The sequence below is a fragment of the Myotis myotis genome, unplaced genomic scaffold (genome assembly GCF_014108235.1).
Source record: "Myotis myotis isolate mMyoMyo1 unplaced genomic scaffold, mMyoMyo1.p scaffold_m19_p_5, whole genome shotgun sequence".
In the NCBI taxonomy this organism is placed as follows: Eukaryota; Metazoa; Chordata; class Mammalia; order Chiroptera; family Vespertilionidae; genus Myotis; species Myotis myotis.
Window position 1 is genome coordinate 31,469,940 of NW_023416357.1, and position 19,760 is coordinate 31,489,699.

The 19,760-nt window shown below is 39.9% G+C and overlaps 1 protein-coding gene and 2 pseudogenes across 3 annotated transcripts in view; 2 read left to right on the forward strand and 1 right to left on the reverse strand.

Annotated features, from left to right (window-relative positions):
* The window catches only part of ELOVL7 (ELOVL fatty acid elongase 7), a 76,119-nt gene extending 63,325 nt beyond the window's left edge, over positions 1–12,794 (reverse strand). For all 3 annotated transcript variants that reach the window (XM_036308245.1, XM_036308244.1, XM_036308242.1), the window contains exon 1: positions 12,649–12,794. The gene's annotated coding sequence lies outside the window, so the exon portion shown is untranslated. The remainder of the gene's footprint in view (positions 1–12,648) is intronic.
* LOC118655827 lies at positions 746–1,275 on the forward strand (annotated as a pseudogene).
* A 172-nt stretch (positions 12,795–12,966) lies between the features above and the next one.
* LOC118656370 lies at positions 12,967–16,581 on the forward strand (annotated as a pseudogene).
* Positions 16,582–19,760: the final 3,179 nt, after the last annotated feature.

Here is a 19,760-nt window from a genome sequence, read left to right on the forward strand (position 1 = left end):
CCGAGACATGTTGCCGTGGGAGTGAAGCCCAGTTATCCACAGGGATAGCAGTAGCATCTTCGTTAATATATCTGGTACCAGCTGCCTCCCTTCCCTTTCGCTGCTGCCACTCTCTAGGATCACTTCTCAAACAAATGGCTTACAAAAAACCCACAATCCAATATTAGAAATTTGGGTTGAATTACTGCATGATAAAGTGGTAAAAACATGGGCATATTAGCACTGGAATTCAGATTAAACTGAGTCTGGTTCCCAGTTCTGTTACCTACTAACCACATGACTTCGGGGAAATTACTTACTTCTATATGCATCAATTTTTTGTTTATAAAATGGAAACAATATCTGTGAAGAATAAATGATATAAGGCATATGTAGAAATTAGCAAAATGCCTAGCACATAGCAAAATAATGCTATTATTATAATAAAATGTGCTTTTATTTTTCTCATTTTATCAGTTCTGTCTGTTTTTTAAATCAGTTCAGCCTTTTATCATTAACTTGTAAAGCTTTAAAAATAACTACTATACCTCTGTAATTAGTTTGAATCTAGAATAAGTTTTATCTTGCCCAATTCAATCTGTCAGCTTAACATGACTAAGAAATTATCAAGTTTAATAGACTAGCTAATGCTATACTATGTATTTTTGCTTTCAATTATTATGGAAGTCATTTAAGGGAGGTAGAAACCAGCTCTAGGTTCTACATATTGGTTCATATTACTGAAATAAAATGTCGTGTGGCTCTTTTCCACTGCCAGTCCGCCGCCATCATGGGTCGCATGCACGCTCCCGGGAAGGACCTGTCCCAGTGGGCTCTGCCCTACCGCCGCAGCGTCCCCACCTGGCTGACATTGACATCTGACGACGTGAAGGAGCAGATCTACAAACTGGCCAACAAGGGCCTGACTCCCTCACAAATCAGTGTGATCCTGAGAGGCTCCCATGGCGTTGCACAAGTACGTTTTGTGGCGGGCAATAAGATCCCGAGAATTCTTAAGTCTAAAGGGCTTGCTCCTGACCATCCTCGGGATCTCCACCAGTTAATTAAGAAAGCTGTTGCAGTTCGAAAGCATCTCGAGAGGAACAGAAAGGATAAGGATGCTAAATTCCGTCTGATTCTGACTGAGAGCCCTATTCACCAATTGGCTCGATATTATAAGACCAAACGAGTCCTGCCCCCCCAATTGGAAATACGAGTCATCCACAGCCTCTGCACTGGTTGCATAAAATATCTATGTACTCGAGCAATAAAATCATTGTTTAACTAGAAAAAAAATGTTGTTTGGATGCTAAAAGCCTAACTTAAACAATAGGTATGAGCTCATTAGCATAGTATGCGTAGCAAAGAAAAAGAAATCTCCGTGTGCTCTGCTTTTTACATTCCCAATGAAAAATTTCACTTTGTCTTTATTAATGTGTGTCCTTAGAATAACTGCAGAAGCAAAGCTTCTGTCTACTTACTATGCTACGGCATAAACTATTATAGTTAGATGAACAGCAGCAGTAATTTTGACTGGTTCTGATCAGTTAGTCAAAAATACTGTTTACAGTAAAGAATCAAAAAACGAGTACAAACCATAAACACTGACTTAATCTTAAGACATATAAATATGCATTACGTCCCCAATTTTCTAAAGCAGTTTCAAGTTTTCCTTGAGGAGGAATACCTCCCAAATATTTTTCTTATATAAACCATACTCAGAATTTATTTTCTATAATTTCTAGTTTTAATTTTCTAAGTGAATGAAGAACTAAAAAACAAAACAAAACAAACTTGTAAAGCAAGGTTGGGATATTTCCTTCCAAGTTTTATAATTTTATTTCAATCTTTGTTTTCCTGCCTACTCTTTTAGTCACTAACTTTTATGGAATCTTCCTCATTGCATTTATGTTTCACCGATTTACACACTGATTTAAATTATCTAATCACAATGACAAGTGTAACTGGCACCAACAGGTTTGCAATAAGTACAACAGACTATTGTTGTTGGAACAGGGAACAGGCCACTAGCAGCCAGGGCAGCACACAGTCTGCTTTATGGGGAAATGGAGCGCATAGGCTCACGGGGCAACTGGTTAGATGTCAAGAGGATTGTCTTTGTATTAGGATGAACCATATGCAATTGTCAACATTCAACTGTCTTTTATCTGGAGAAATGACAAGTGCATACAAGTGCATATATTCAACGTAAGATATATTTTTATTAACTATTGTTAAATATTATATTTACTACCCATGTTTTCCCTGTGAACAGTGAATAGTGATCCTTTATTTTTTAAATGCCATGCTACATTTACTCAGGAACTCACCTTAAGCTACTGAAGAATCAGTCATTGGACTCCGGGTTCCTAAGAATGTTATTTCTACCTCCTTCCTTTCTTCACGTTAAAGTCACACCGTGTTAGAATTTCAAAGAGGCTGAGGGCATAAGCCTGTGCCTTCTAGCTAACTGAATGATAAACAGCACAGGGATTAAAATGTGAGGTCAGCATTAGTTTACCAATGTTTACTGGTTTGCTTCTAAGACAAATGTTTTCAACCTGCAGGATCCAACACAACACTGCCTGTTGAGAGAAGGCAGGAAAAAGACAGGTACAAAGGGGAGTGAGCAGAGAAGCCCCGGGGCAGAATTAGGATACGTTATCCCAAAATACAAACACCTTTTATTTTTGTTCTATCCTTGTTGTGCTATTTAATAAACAAACAAATAAATCACAAATGTGCTATTAAGACAAAACCCGGAAATGTGGGACAGAATGGGATAAGGAGGGACTGTATTCAGATAAGAGACTACTATCAAACCCTTAGAAGTGCTCACATTTACTGACGCTAAAATGTCTGAGTCGGGTTTATAATTGTGTCCTTATGCCCACACAAAACTATTGAATGATATCTGAGCCTAGTGTCTCATACCTTCTACAACATCGACCCACAGAGTTAGTATGCAGAGTGAGAAGAGCGCAAACACTTTAATTATACCCGGGTTCCAATCCTGGCTGCATACACCTAACCCTAATGCTCATAGTATACACGGGTGCAGAATAGTAAAAAAAAGTTGCTCACTCTTCCTGCTTTTGTCATCTGAGCACCTTTATACACTTTTCTGCACCCGTGTGTATTATGAGGATTATGGTGCACACCTTGCTGGCTTCAGAGGATTCCTGAGAAAAGGCATGTAGTGCCTTCCTGCAACTATTACTGATCTTTAAAAGGTGCCAAAACTTTTCACTTCAACAAAGGTTTTAAATCTTAAATGCAGGCATGAGTAGTCTATAAACATGTGGCATGGAGGACGTCCATGCAGTTTATTTTCTATTCCAAAATTGTTGTGCAAACTGAGCATAGTCAAGATATCGGATGTAAACAATGAAGGTAGCTGTCCTTTCCAGATCAGATAGAGAACTTAGAGCCTCCTCTGGGAGGAGGAGAGGTTTCAGAGAGGTGAAGATGCAAATGCCAAAGGGGTGCTTTTAAAATACAAATCTTAACAGGTCCCTCCCCATCTTATAGTTCTCTAATGGCTCCCAATTAACTTTTGAATAAAATCCAAAAAACATTAGTTAGAAACCAGGCTCTCTGTACCCCAGCCCGTGCCTATCTAGGCAACCTCCTCTCACACCCTCTTCTGCAGTGATTTTACGGTACTTGCAATTCTCTGATCACATCTGCATTCTCTCTGCCTGAATTTGATTTTCTGCCCTCACCCCATTTCTCTGCTGCCCTAACTTCTAATCTTCCTTCTTTTTCCTCAGGAGGACAACTTTGTCTGCCTTACTCTGCTTGGCTTTCTCAAGACCACCTGTGTTAATCACTGTTTATCACACTGTACTGTTACTGCTAACCTCCCTCAAATCCACACAGACCAGAACAGGCTTTAGCATCTAGTCTTACAAAAAGCTGACACTCAATGATTTTTAATATGCATTTCTGAAACTCCCTAATTTGGCCTTATTGCCTTATAGTTAAGGGGACAAAGATGTTGGGCTGCTGGTGTACATGGCTTGTGTGGCTGGTTATCCAGATGTATAAGGACTTGTCTTTAACAGGGCATAATTATATGGTAACTTATAAATTATATGGTAACTTATTTCTCTAAAAATATGATTACGGCATGCTTCTTTCCATATTATATGATGTGTATTATTGAAATTCAAGGTTATCTCCCAATTTATATGCTACCATATTTACAAATGTTCCAAAATTATTCATTTGGTAAATAGCATTCTTCCATATCCTAAAACTGATGTTTTTACATGTAGCACACCAAGGAGAATAGACAATTAAACAAATTAGGAAAGATTTTATTTCTTTAACTTCAACTAGTAATTATTTAAGAATAGAGGGCTTTCCAAATCGTGATGGACATAAAGGGCATGATTGACAGTAATATAATCACAGTAGGGAATTTTAATACTCCATTGACATCAAAATATAGAACTTCCAGACAGAAAATTAGCAAGGAAACAGCAACCCTAAATGACACACTAGGTCAGATGGATTTAATTGATATCTTCATAGCATTTTACCCCAAAGCAGCAGAATATACATTCCTTTCTCAAGTGTATATGGTACATTTTCTAGGATAGACCATATGTTAGGACATAAAACAAGTATCAATAAATTTAAGAAGATTGAAATCATATCAAGCATCTTCTCTGACCATAATGATATGAAATTAGAAATTAATCAAAAGAAAATAACTGAAAAACACACAAAGACATGGAGGCTGAATAATATGTTACTAAATAAGGGATGGATTAACAATAAGATCTAGGAAGAAATAAACAATACCTTGAAACACATGAAAATGAGAACACAATAACCCCAAATCTATGGGACACAGAAGTCCTGGAGTAGGTAGATAGGAGACTCGGTAGAATCCTATTTTCTTTTCATTAGCCAGAAAATGGAGATTTAGAAAGTTTAGAAACTTGACCCAATTGAAAAGAAGTAAGAAATGGTGGACCTTGAAAATGACTTCAGGTTTTCTCACTGCACAGAATACAGTCAAACACTGCTGCAGTTAAATATTTTACCCTTTGTTCTCCCTGCATGATCTACAATAATAATCTGTTTTGTATTGATATTTACTGCTGTGTTGCTGACAATTACCTGAAAGAGAAGTTGGGGTGCTTCACTGGGCTGGAAAAGGTTTAGCTAAATCAGAAAGCAGGTCTAATTAAGCAAGTTTATTCTATATCTATAAAAGGCTAAGTTGACTTGCACATGCACGATACATATAAAGCTCTCACTGGCGTCAATCGCACACGTGTCTTTCGATCTGTCATTGTCGATCGTGAATTTGGTTGACACTTCTATTATAAAGGGAAAATAGCGATATTAAAATATTTCTTCTAATTAATTTCTTTTCAATGTGCACAAATACGTGCACCAGGCTACTATTATAATATAAAAGATCAATGAAACCAAGAGCTTGTTCTTTTAAAGATTAACAAGATTGACAAAACTTTAACCAGACTCATCAAGAAAAAATGACAAATTGGACAATCTGGATGAAATGGATAAATTATTAAAACATAAAATCTTCTAAAACTTCATCAAGAAGATCAGAGAATCTGAATAGACAAATTACAGCTAATGAAATTGAAGCAGTAATTTTTAAAAACTCCTAACAGATCAACATCCTAGACTGGATGGTTTCACACGTGAATTTAACTAAACATTCAAAGAAAACTAACACCTATCCTTATCAACCCATTCCAAAAATTCAAGAGAAGGGAAGACTCCCAAGCTCATTTTACAAGGCCAGCATTATCCTAATTCTAAAACCAGACAAAGACACTACAAAGAAAGAAAATTACAGACCAATATCCCTGATGAACATAGATGCTAAAGTCCTCAACAAAATATCAGTAAACAGTCCTGCCATACATTAAATAGAGCATATGCCATGACCATGTGGGATTTATTCTGAGGATGCAAGGTTGGTACAACATCTGCAAATCAATAACCATGATATACTACATAAACAAAATGAAGGATAAAAACCACATGATCATAGATGCAAAAAAAGCATTAGATAATCTAGCACCCATTTATAAAAACTCTCAGTAAACTGAGACTAGAGGGAACCTCAACGTAAAAAAGGCCATATATGGCAAACTCACAACCAGCAGCATACTTAATGGGCAAAAACTAAAAATATTTTCCTTAAGATCAGGCACCATACAGGGATGTCAGCTTTCAACACTCTTATTCAACATAATACTGGAAGTTCTAGCCACAGCAATCAGACAAGAAATAAAAGGCATCTAAATTGGAAAGGAAGAAGTAAAACTGTCATTATTTGCATATGACATGATACTGTATAGACAGAACCCTAAAAATTCCACCAAAAGAACTACTAGAACTGATATTCAGTAAAGTAGCAGGATACAAAGTAAATATCCAGAAATCAGTTACATTTTTATACACCAATAATGAACTATCAAAAAGAGATCCCATTTACAACTGCATAAAAATAAAATAAAATACCTAGGAATAAAATTAACCAAGGATGTAAAAGACCTGTGCTCATAAAATGATAAGACAATGAAGAAAGAAACTGAAGAAAATACAAATAAGTGGAAGCATATACCATGTTCATGGATTGGAAGAATTAACATCATTATAATGGCCACACCACCCAAAGCCATCTATAGATTCAATACAATTCCTACAAAGATGCCAATGGTGTATTTCCCAGAACTAGAAAAAATATTCCAAAAGTTTATATGGAACCACAAAAGACCCCGAATAGCCACAGCAATCTTGAGAAAGAAGAATAACGTTGGAGGAATCATGCTACCTGATGCCAAAATATACAAGGCCACAGTCATCAAAATATCATGGTACAGGCATAAAAACAGACATATAGATCAATGAAACAGAATAGAGAGTCCAGAAATAAACCCACGCCTTTACGGTCAATTAATATTTGACAAAGGAGGCAAAAAACACAATGGAGTAAAATAGTTTATTCAATAAACGGTGTTGGGAAAATTGGACAGATATGTGCAAGAAAAAAAAAAGAAACTAAATCGTCTTCTTACACCATATACGAGAATAAACTCAAAATCAATTAAAGATTGAAATGTTAGACTAGAAACCATAAAAATACTAGAAGAAAACATAGGTAGTACAATCTTAGACATTTCTCATAGCAATATTTTATCTGATATATCACCTCAGGCAAGGAAAACAAAAGAAAAAATAAACAAATAGGACATCAAACTAAAAAGGTTTTGCACAGCAAAGGAAACCATCAACCAAATGAAAAGACAACCCACTGAATGGGAAAACATATTCGCCCCTAATGATACATATGAGAAGGGGTTAATATCCAACATTTATAAAGAACTTCTAAAACTCAACACCAAAAAAACAAACAATCCAATTAAAAAATGGGCAAAGGACCTGAATAAACACTTCTTCAAAGAGTACATACAGATGGCCAAGAGACATATGAAAAGATGCTCCATGTCACTAATCATCAGAGCAATGCAAATTAAAACCACAATGAGATATCATTTCACACCTGTCAGAATGGCTTTCATCAATAAATCAACAAACAACAAGTGTTGATGAGGATGTGGAAAAAAGTGAACCCTCATGCACTGTTGGTGGGAATGCAGACGGGTGCAGCCACTGTGTAAAACATTATAAAGTTACCTCAAAAAATAAAAAATAGATTTCATTTTTATACGAAATCTAATGAGTAAACTAACAAACAAAATAGAAACAGACTCATAAATATATAGAACAAATGGACAGCTGGCGGGGTGGATTTGGAGGGGTTGGTAAAAAAGGCAAAAGGATTAAGGGGAAAAAAACCTCATAGACACAGACAACAGTTTGGTAATTACCAGAGAGAAAGGGGGCTGAGAAGATGTAGAGGAGGGAAAAGGGGGGATAAATGGTATTGCAGGAGACTTAACTGGGAATGGTAAACACACAAAACAATACACAGATGATGTACTATAGAATTGTACACATGAGACCTATATAATTTTATTAACCAATGTCACCCAATAAATTCAACAATAATAAAAAAGAACAAAGGACTTGCTTTTATGTTTATCCCAGTGCCTACCATAGTCCTTGTTATGGGTTGAATTGTGATCCCCAGAAAGATATGTTGACATCCCAGCTTCAAGAACTTCAGAATGTGACATAATTTGGAAACTGGGTCTTTGCAGATGTAATTAGTTGAGCTCATACCTTAATCCAATATAACTGTGTCCTTACAAGATAATGGCCATGTGAAGATAGACACACAGGGAGAATGCTATGTGAAGACTGAGTCAGATACTGCAATATAACACCTATAAGCCAATGATTGCCACCGTCACCAAGAAACTAGGAGAGAGGTATGGAACAGACTCTCCTTCAAAGCCCTCAGAAGTAACCAACACTGTTGACACCCTGATTTCAGCCGTCTATCTTCCAGAGCTTTGAGACAATAAATTTCTGTTGTTTTAAGCTGCCTAGTTTGTGGTGATTTGTTACAGCAGCTGGAGGAAACTGACATAGTAGAAAGCATGCAAAAGGGGTTTAATAACACTGTTCACATTGAATTGAATTACTGATACTTCCAAGAGAGAAAAGTAGGCACAACAGATCCATTCTGTTTTTAAATTTTCTTTTAGAAATCTGACAATGTGTATTAAGAACCATAAAAACAGCCATAATTGTCAACAAAGTAATTCCACTCCTGGAACACTATCATAAGGAAACAAATCCCAATTTGTTCAATGACATATCTGCAAAGATAAGTAGTACTATAACTTGGGTTGTTTATAATTTGCTGCTAATATATCTGTCCACAAATAGAGGATCAGTTGAGTAAATCACGTTGTAATTACTGGAATACTATAATGCAAACACCAGGACTTTCAGAAATTATATAAAATGAAAAATGCTTACTATTTGTTATATGGAAAACACAGAACACTAAAATTCTACAGGGAGTGATTTAGGAAAACATGCATAGAAAAAAAGGAGTGAGACCAAGGTAAAGTGGCAAAAAAATTCATTGTGGTTAAAGTATAGTTGGTGGGTCAGAACTCTCTTCCTTGCTCCCTAATCTCACCATTTTGGTACCTCCTTCCATTTTTCTTTTCTCTTCTCCTTAAACCTTCCCAAGCAAAGCCAATTCTTTCCTGACAGTGCCTCTTGGGATTGATCCAGGCCCATGTCGCCTTATATAGAGGTGTTTTGGGAAAAGATTCCTATTTGGCCTGTCTGCAGATTCATCCAACTGTCATGTCTACTGCCAGAATAGGACAGTCATTCTACGGCCAAATATACCTGATGTGGTAATCTCTTCATTTGTGTTGTGTGTGCTTTTATGTATATGTTACATTTTTTTTTTTTCAATAAAAACAGGTTTGTTTTTTGGTAACTTACTGTGGTTTCATATCTTGTTTTGCTAAAATAAGATTAGGATTCATGGTTCTCTGCGGATATGGTCCTACTCCGTTACACTTCTGAGCATAATGCTTATTAGCCGAGATAACTGGGTTCCTGTTCTCTGCCAATATGGTCCTACTTCATTACACTTCTAAGTGCAATGTTTAGCCAGAATAGCTGGGTTTCTGTCCACAGACTGGAGTTGGCAGAGGCTTTTCTCTTCTTCTACAATGCCTGCCAATGCCTGCATGTCTACCAATGCAAACTCCTCAACATCCTGTAAAACCTGGCTTAAAAAATTTCAAAGTTTCCCTCCATCAGCAAACCCACCTATCTGTGCTACCTTAATTCATTGATCATATTCTGCAAACACGGATCAACCAACTAGTAGTTGTAAGGCCTGAAGATGTAATTTCCTAAGTTGTTCACAATCTTTTTGTGGACATCAAACATTTATGAAAGAAGATAGCCAACAATAGAAAATGACATGTGATAAGTTATAAATGAGTGTTTAGGGATGGGAGGGAGGGAGGCTGGTGAAGAAAGGATGGGGAGGGGGTGAGATTGCTGAAGGCTAGAAGGAATAAACAAGGGAAAAGTTGAACAGATTTCCTGACCAGGAGAGGGGTGTTTGGAGATAGGACCACTAAGTTTGGTCCTAGCTGACTAGGAAAATGGAGGGGGCCCTTGACAGAAATGATATCAACTAGAAATTCTCTGGGACAAAGCAGGGCAAGTCCAAATGAATATTATAGGCACTGAGTGAGAGATGCTACACTCATACTGAGTAAGACACATGGAAAACATAGACTCTTAAGCTGGATGAGTGGAGGTTTAACAGAAGAGACAAAGTTCTATGAAAAAACATTTTTTTGATCTGGGTGTTTTATTAAGTTCTTTGAGCAAAATGCAGATACCTCGGATTCTGGTAAAGCAGTTCCAACAAATAAAAAATAACTAATACTATCTCTGAACTCTAAGATGGGGAGGAGAGGAAGAAAAAAGGTGAAAAAGGCAAAATGCAAGCCTTGTCTCATCGATCATAACAGTTTTGTTTGTTTTTTAATCTCACCAGCATCTAACAGCATTCAGGCAAAGTCAGCCCGACTAACAAAGAGTGAGTTTGGTGTAATCAGGGAGTGATCAGTAATTATATACACATTATCAAAAAGGTAGCAATTTAAGAAAATGGGAAAATATGTTAACTTTTATAGCAAGAGAAAATTAGGACTATCTTAACAACTTATTAATTAATTATTATTAATAACAGAACATTTAAGTAGCAGACATTCAAATAATGAGTGTGAGTCCCTTTATTGATGCTTACGGGGTCTGCATGTGCTTATGGGTTCCGTAGATGTCAGACACACACCATTTTTTTCTCATTCAAGGACAAACGGATTTTTTACACTCACTGACCCTATCAGTGAGATGTGTGTTTTGAGTAGTCTGGCTATAGAATGGATGCAGTTACTCTGCCAGATCACACTTTAAGTTAGAGGCTTTTGCAGTTGTGGAAACAGAGAAAGAAATGCTCTCACATTTCCTGACCAAATTGCTAGAGTCCCTGTGCCTGTGTCTTGGGGTTGGGACAATATGTTTTGCTCTGGGAGAGGCATTTAAAATACAGACAAATGTCAGCCATGGCTCTTATCTTCCAGGAGTGGACACCATCGTCGCAAGCATGGGGTCCTTATGAAATCTTAAAAAGTAGAAGAACCCAAACTAGTACAAAACGACACAAGAAGGAAAAGAGGGATCTGAGAAAGAGTCTGGTGAATGATGCCTGACACAGCTCAGGACTTCAGGAAACCAGGGACCCAGAAAGGACCTGTAGGTGAGACAGTACGCAGTGGTGAACAGCCTCAGGGCTGGACCACAGCCCGAGCCAGAATCCCCTGATATTCCTGCACCCCTGGGCGAGTTACTGTCTCAGTTTCTTCATCCGTGAAATGAGGATCTTGTTGATCATTCACCTCACAGGATCCTTGAGAGGATTAAGAGTTAACACAAGTTCTTAGAGCAGTGCCTGCACATACAGCACTCGCTAACTATCTGCCATTGGAATAAAAGACGTTTTTCAGTCCTCAGTGACCTTGGGGAGGACAATTTCTGGCCAGCAGTAGGAGCAGACATTACAAAGTAAGGTAATTAATAAGCCAGTGAGCGGTAAGAAGACGGAGGCAGCCACAAAGCATCGATGAATGTCACCCGGTTAAACAGTAAGAGGGAGGAGTGAATGAGAGAGTACAGGGTTGAGTGAAAATGCTTTCCGAGGGGATAGCTCAGCGAGGAGGAAAAGGCTGGGCTCGCCAGAACTCTTCTCCGGTCAGTGTGGGGCTACTTTCCCCACCCACACAGGGAGCTGGAAAGGGGAGAGACCGGACCCTTCCAGTCCCAGCCCTCCAGGGAGCCCCAGACAGCGCCGTCCCCGCATCCGGTAAGTTTGAATCAGCTTCTGACTGACTGCGGGAGAGGCCCATTTCCTAACGAATGCTCCTCGGGAGACGAAACAACAGGCTTTCCCATTTCCCTCTCCGGTACGACCTGTTCCACGGCTCTGTACTCATCACACCGCTCCTGGGCCAGCAGCAGCCGCCGGGACAGGATGCAGCGCCCCGCTGCCAGAGCTGCGCCCCAAGTTCATTCCGGTCTCAAGGACACCAAAGCGCCCCAGCGGGGAAGGAAGCAGGAAGAAAGGGGTTCGGGGATCCTGGGGTGTGGCTAGTGCGGCCGGATCCCGGAGCGGGGGAAGTGACCTCGGTGGTCAAGGTCGAGCAGATCCTTCCCTCTCCCAGTCCCACCAGCGAGCACCTTGGTCCTCCCGCCGGGAACAGCCAGACCCGCGCCGCGTGGGAGCGCTTAGGGGAGGCGCGCAGCCCGGGAAGAGCCGGTCACCGGGGTCCCTTTGGGACGCGGGTGGGGGGACGCGAGGGGCTCCCGGGAAGCGCACAGGTGAGCGCGGTGGTCCCGCCCTCCCCCAGGGAGGGGCCTTCTCCTTCCGCACCGCGAGCCGTGGTGCGGGAACAACCAGCCCGCCTACCCCGACCCCAGTGAGGGCCCTGCTAGGCTCTCCGGGTCTCCGGCACCCGAATCCCAATCCCCGCGTGCAGCACCCAAGTTCCTCCATCAGGCTGCTCCCAACCCTTTGCCTCGGGGTCTCTCCCTCTCCCCCATCTCTTCTCCGCGCCCCGTAAAAGTTTGGCCCCCGCCGGCGGGCCCAGCGCCCCCACTCACCCTGCGGGAAGCGGAGCCGAAGCGCCCGGCGCGCGAGGGAGCAGGGGGTGGCGGCGCGAGCGCGGAGCTCCTCAGCGGCCCTCGCGCCCTGGCTGCCGACTGAACCGAGAAGGGGAGGAGGCCGCCGGTGGCACCTGCCCACTCTCCCACCCGCTGCGTGACGCGCGCAGCGCCGCCCCCGCCCGCCTGCCAGGTACCCGCGAGGGGCGGGGGGCGGGGGGCGGAGCCGCCGCGGCCGGGAGGGAGCGGCCGGGAGGGGCGCGCCGGGGTGGCCCCGCCCCGCCCCGCCCCGCTCCGCACCGCTAGCCCACGCCCAGAGCTTGGCCCGGGACTGGGCACGCCGGCTGCTTTGGGTATCGGTTCTGGCCGATGGACTCATTACATTTCTTTCTTGGCACAAATGCCATCACCCGAGGTCATCCCGAGACTTAACAGAAATAACGTAAAGATTGTCCTCAGGCATGAGTCAGGAATGACACTAGGAAAATCTGAAATGAGGAAAACCTGGCCAAGGGGGAGGCTGGCAGGGGAGAGGGAGAAATAAGGACGTCCCTGCTCCAGGAAAGACTATAAGGAGGGTTAATTCTTCATCTAAAATGGAGGCCAGACCCAACCAGGGCGAGAGGACCAATTTGGGTCAGCATCATCCTCTGCTTATTAAGAGAATTCCTGCAAATAAGGGGGCTCTTAGAGCAATGAAGAGCAACTGTATATAAGCTAACTACTTTCCTGGTTATTAACTGCAACTGCTGCAGGAAACAAAGTCTGGCAAACTTTCTCCTGAACTGCTACTGTTGGATTGGGGAGTGGGGTGAGGATGCACATTACACATATGTATGTACAGGGTACTCTGTTATTCTTTTTTTTAACTTACCTGGCCTTGTTTCTGGTTATGGTCTTCTTAAATGCTATTACGTTTTGGAATCATGACATCAATAGCTGAAAGGCAAAATAGGGGTCCAAAGAAGTGACTAATTTCAAAAGCAAAACGAAGAACTGGGATTGAGTTATCATCCAGAAACCTGAAAATAATCTGAGGAGTCCTGACCCAGGCACCTCACAAACACGGCCTGTGGGTTTGTGCTGTGAGTTTTAAGCACGGAATCACGATAAATGGTTCAAAATTATCCGAGAGGGTGGGTAGGGAGGACACTCAGTGGGCCAGAAACATGTTTTTCTCACGGGCTTTGGCTTCCATCACCTAATCCTGCTGCACTGAACATGAGGTTTTAAATGTTTTTGTGTAAAGCCTTGAGAGCCTACACAGTAGCTATTGAAAGGAAGACACACACACACAAATGGTAAACAAATTTAAGAGAACCTTGAAGTCAAGGATTTCTCCTTCCTTTAAGATAAACGTTGCTTTCATAATAAAAGCAGGTGGTTTAAGTAGATTTGGGAAATCTTTTGGGAATTGGAGACAATTGCTTAATGATATTTGCTTTTGAGTCTTCCACTATCAACCAATCTACATATATTTATGAAATTTCAAATATGCAGAAGGTCAAATGGAATCATTCACTTAACAAACATTTATTGAACGCTACCATGTTCCAGGTCCTGAAGATTCAACAGACAATAAAACAGACACACACAAAATCCTGTTCTCGTGGAATGTACATTCATTCTACTGGGGCCAATAGAACATAGGTGAATAAACAACATTCAGGGTTCTTGTTGTGATAAGGACTACAAAGAACAATAAAGAAGGGAAAGCGCTGGGGCCTTCGGAGGTGGGGAGCTGCCGTGTTAACGTGATTAGGGAAGACCTCAATGGAAGTAGGCACTGAGCCAAAATTTTAAAGATGTGAGGTGGCAAGCCTATTTGTCTATCCAGTTTACAGCACTGCAGTCCGGGGGAACAGCAAGGCTAAAGGCCCTGGGGTATTGCCTGAGATAGTACAGCAAGCAGGCCAGAGTGGTTGAACTGGAGAGACTGAGGATAGTAATAAATAAGGTCAAAGAGGTAAGAGATGCATTTTGAGAAATGACATCTTCTGACTGAAATTCTAAAAAGGAGTATCCTGGCAGCTTTGTTGAAAATACTTTGGGAGAGGAAGGTAAAAGGGCAGAAGCAGGGATGGTTAGGAGGGTCTTACAAAACCTGGATGAGAGATAAAAGTGGCTTGGCCAGGCTAGTAGTTGTAAAGGTGATCAGGTTTTTAAAATATATTCTGCAACAGGATTCCCCAAGGATCTGATGTGGGGTGTGAGAGAGGAAAAAAGAAGTCAAGAATGACTTCAGGGTGTTTTCCATGGAAAGGAAGAGAGCTTTTCTCCATGAGAGGTGGTATACCCCTAGTTGTGGTTGCACGCTCAGCGCCTGCTACTCTCATAGTCCTTTCACCATTGCGGCAATATTTTTGATGTGAAAGACATTGACCCAGAGGGCAAGAAGTTGGACCAAGTGTCTTGACTGCATTGTGAGAGTGAATCTTTCATGATGGACCTTATCTTAGATGTAAACATTCAGATTTACCCTGTAGACTTGGGTGAGAAGTTCCGGTTGGTCATAGCCAGTACCTTGTGTGAAGATGGTACACTAGATGATGGCGAATACAACCCCACAGAGGATAGACATTCCAGGGCTGACCAATTTGAGTATGTAAAGTATGGAGAAGTATACAAGATTGAGGGAGATGAAAGCAGCAACATGTTTCTCTGCCTACATGTTCTATGGGGGCCTGTTCATGAGGCTGCAGGGTATTGCCAACATCCTGCATGTATTTGAAGTAGATTCCAGAGTTTATCAGATGAAGAAACTGGCCTTCTTAACCACCTGGGAAGTCTAACTTCCTCCCATCTATGCCTTTCCAATATACTTCCAACATCCTGAGGCTGCTACCATCATCCCTTGCTTGGATTATAACAGACTATAACTCTTCATTGCTTCTGCACATTGTTCCTTTTCAACCAATCCCCACACTGACACAAGAGTGATCCTATTAAAATCAAAGTCAGCTTATGTCTCTCTCCTGCTCAAAACCTTCCAATGGCTTCCCATATCCCCTCCAGGGACCTACAAGGCCCTTCTTAATCTCACATCATCTCCTACCATTATCCCCCTAATTACTCTTCCCTATTTGCCTGTCTTGCTGATCCTTGGACATTCTATTTATGCTCCTGCTTCACTTGATGTTCCTTTTAAGGATGTCTGCATAGCTAGCTCCCTCATTTCAGCTCATTATTCAAAATTCCATCTTTTTCAGTGAGGATTTTCCTGGCTGCCCTATCTAAAATTTAATGCTGTTTTCTACCCTCATTTACCATTCCCTTTCTCTCTCTCTTTTTCTCCTGCACACTTTTCAATAACATATTTGACTTTCATATTTAACATATTGTTTTTTTTCTTTCATTTCAGTATAAGATCATATCTTCTCATCTTTTAAAAACTGCATTCTTCTCATTCCATTTCCATTTATTCAGTCTCAATTTTATTTATTTTTTTCTGAGTGAATGAATTAACTTAATAAAAACATTTGAGAAATGCATATTTTTTTATTGTATTCAGTCTCAATTTTAAGGTCATGCTAATAATATCTATTCTCAATGGAAATATTTGAGCATAGCAAAATGGTCTGTTTTCTTCACTGGCACATAGTTGGCATCCAAGAAAATGGAAACATGTATGCACATAAAAACTTGTATACAAATAATCATATCAGCATTATTCATAATAACCAAAAAGTGGTAAACCAAATGACCACCCACTAATGAGCTAATAGATATAATGTGGTATATCCATACAATGGAATATTATTTAACATGAATGAATCTTGCAATCATGTTGTATCACAAGTAGGAAGCTGATAGAAGGTATGAGAGTAATAAGAAAGTGCCTAGTTTCTTGATGGTCCTTGAACCAGCACACCAGCCTAGGACTGCCTTCCTGGGCTTTTATTTTTTTAAAAAAATGCATTTAGTCTGGCAGATGTGGCTCAGTGGTTGAGTACCGGCCTATGAACCAGGAGGGTACATGCTGGGGTTGTGAGCTCGATCCCCAGTAGGGGGTGTGCAGGAGGCAGCTGATCGATGATTCTCTCATCACTGATGTTTCTATCTCTCTCTCCCTCTCCCTTCCTCTCTCTGAAACAATAAAAACATATTTTAAAAAATAAATGCATTTATGTTTTATTTAAGTGATCATGGATTATCAGGTAAACCTAATCCTAATTTATAAAAACTGCTGCCTTTAGGGCAGGTGTTTTCAGGTTTATCATAATTCTCACTACTACCTAATGTCTCCCTAGTACTGACTGGGAGCTACCAGGTATTGTCACATCACACTATTTTTCTCTCCATCAAAAATGAATGAATGAAAGACAGACATAGCCATGTGTTTCATGGCAAGTGGAAGAGTGCATGTCATTATGGAAGAAGAGGCTCTTCCTACATGACTAATACTGCACAGCCACTATTGGTGCACATCGTACTAAATGTACTTGACTTAAGAAGCTGTTATGAAAGTAGCCACAGTAAGAATTATGACCAGAATAGCAAAGACACGTAATGACAAATTAACGTAATAAAAAAGTTAATGAACTGAAAATCACAGTTGTGATAATGGTTTAAAATGTATTAAGTAAAAAATTTTTCTTGGCGTGAAAACCTGTTGCCAATGATGGGATTACAAAAAGGTTGATTGCAGCATGTATTGCTTCCTGAACAGAAACTAACACTTGCAAATCTGAGTTTAAACAGGTATAACATTTCCTAGCATGTTGAAGCTATGCTGAAGGGGCTTATAGTACAAATTGCATGAAATAGTTAAATCGTTCATATTCTCCCCTCCCAAAGCCAATGAGAGTACAGATATAAAATATATAAACATCACTCAATTAGCTACAGTTATTTGTGATGTCCAAATGTTTTAACTGTTTGTATAACTTTTGGACATCGTGTGAATAATGGGTATACCATGAAATTATTTTTATGTAATGAGTAAAGTGGGTAAACAGGACTGCCAGAGGTGATCCAGCAAGTCGCTACTGACACTGGACTTGTTTTACAAACCTTAAATCCATGGTGGCAGTTTGCACAAGTCACACAACAGGTTTACTTCACAATCATATTTAATTTAGAAAAAGAGAAGGTCACACGTGCAGTAATTAATACTATGGAACAGATATACTGCCATGGTTTGCACAACAGGAGTCGTGTCAAATCAATGTGCGAGACCAAAGGGATTTTTTTGGATCGATATAAGAAATTGGTTTGTGTTATCTAAAGAAAGGGTCAGCTGGTCCATTAGTGAAGATTTAGTCAAAGACTGGGACTTTGGTTGACATTCTATACACTCCATTTCTCTATAAGTGTGTTCACAACCAGTTACATAAACAAATCATCCATTTATTCATCACATATCTAAACAAATTGTGCCTTTATGAAACTAACTTAACCAGGAAAAATACGGCCTGTTTTTTTTCTCACCTGAGGAAATGTTTTCTCATTGATTTCTAGAGAGTGGAAGGAAGAAAGGAAGGGGGGAGAGAGAAATGTCAATGTGACAGAGACACGGCAATTGGGTGCCTCCCACACTTGTCCCTACTGGAGCCGGGGAATCTGCAACTGAGGTACGTGCCCATGACCAGGAATCAAATCTATGATTCTTCCCTCTGTAGGCCGACATTCTAGCCAAGCTAGCCAGGGCTAGCCCATTTTCACATACCGAAAACATTTTCCAGAAATCTAAGTGATGATTACCCCTTGTAGAGCTAAGAGCTGAATTCTTAAAAATGTTATTTGATTTCAAATAAATATTTGTAAAATGGAACAAACTTGCCTTTTCTCAGCTAATATTGATAATGTGAATAAAGAGTTAATGTAAGTTAGCATACTGGAGTGTAGGTATGAAATCTAACCATGCATTGAATTATATAAACAGCTCAGATATGTTAAATATACAAAAAATTTACTGAGAAATCGATGCTTTGGAAAAACCATATCTGTGAAAAACTGTTACATTATTCACTTGAATAAAATGAATATTGCTCTCAAATAACATAGGAAAAAATGTCACATTTCTCTAGCTCAAGATAAAAAATAATAAATAATAACCAAAATATGTACTTTTAATTGGGTATTTGAATTTTACATCAGAAAATCTAATCTCTAAGATTATGTATTTACTATGTTATATGCTGACATCAAAATGTCATAAAGGGTATGACTGTAATTCTTATATTTGGTTCTTGTTATCCCCACCCCTTCACTTATCTACCATGTTCTCCTGCCTTTTGTAAGCATCTGAGATTGTGAGCCCTTATCTTTCCTTCCCCACATTCTTTCGCGGTACAAAGCTAATCAATGACCTGAAATATGTAAAATTTCCAGAACTATCTGTCATATTTCCACGATTGGGGGTGGGGACGGGGAGAGCCACTAGAGAAGAAAGCCCAGAAACCTTAGAGCCTAAGGCAATGGGGAAATTCAGTCCAACCATATTACCAGGTAGGAATGGGCTAGTTTGAGAAGACCATATTAAGAAATCTAAACTCAAGGTTTCAAAGTTCCCCTAATTTTGTTTAGCTACTGAGAATCACAAAGCTAGTCTCCAGTATAACTGCAGCCCTCTAAAGGATTCAGGGAGGATCTATGTTCGTGTACAGGCTTGTAGCAAGCTTGCAAATAGGACCCCTTGCCATTTTGCAAGAAAAAGGCTACATTATTAAAGTAATACCCAGTTATTAATTAATATTTAATACACTTAAAATTTCATACATAGTAAATTATAAAAATAACACAATTAAGCACTTTATTATTTGCAAATTGTGAGTGGAGTTGCTTTGCAGTTAAGTGCTTGTTAATGGTGTGGTTTCACTGATTAATTCAATAAATAAATACATATTTTTGCATCTACTATTTGCCAAGCAGTGTTCCAGGTGCTGAAGATAAGCAATAAACAAAACAGACAAAACCCCTGCTCTAAGAGTGCACATTCTAGAAAGGAGAGGAAGACAAAATAAATATGCAGACAATGTCCCATAGAGGTCAAATTTCAGAAAATTTTGGTAAGAGCTCAGACCTCAATAATCTTGAGATTTTTAAATGAGTTCTATTAGTTGAACAATTCTTACATGTCAGAACTTTATTTCAACTTTGTAAAGTGTATT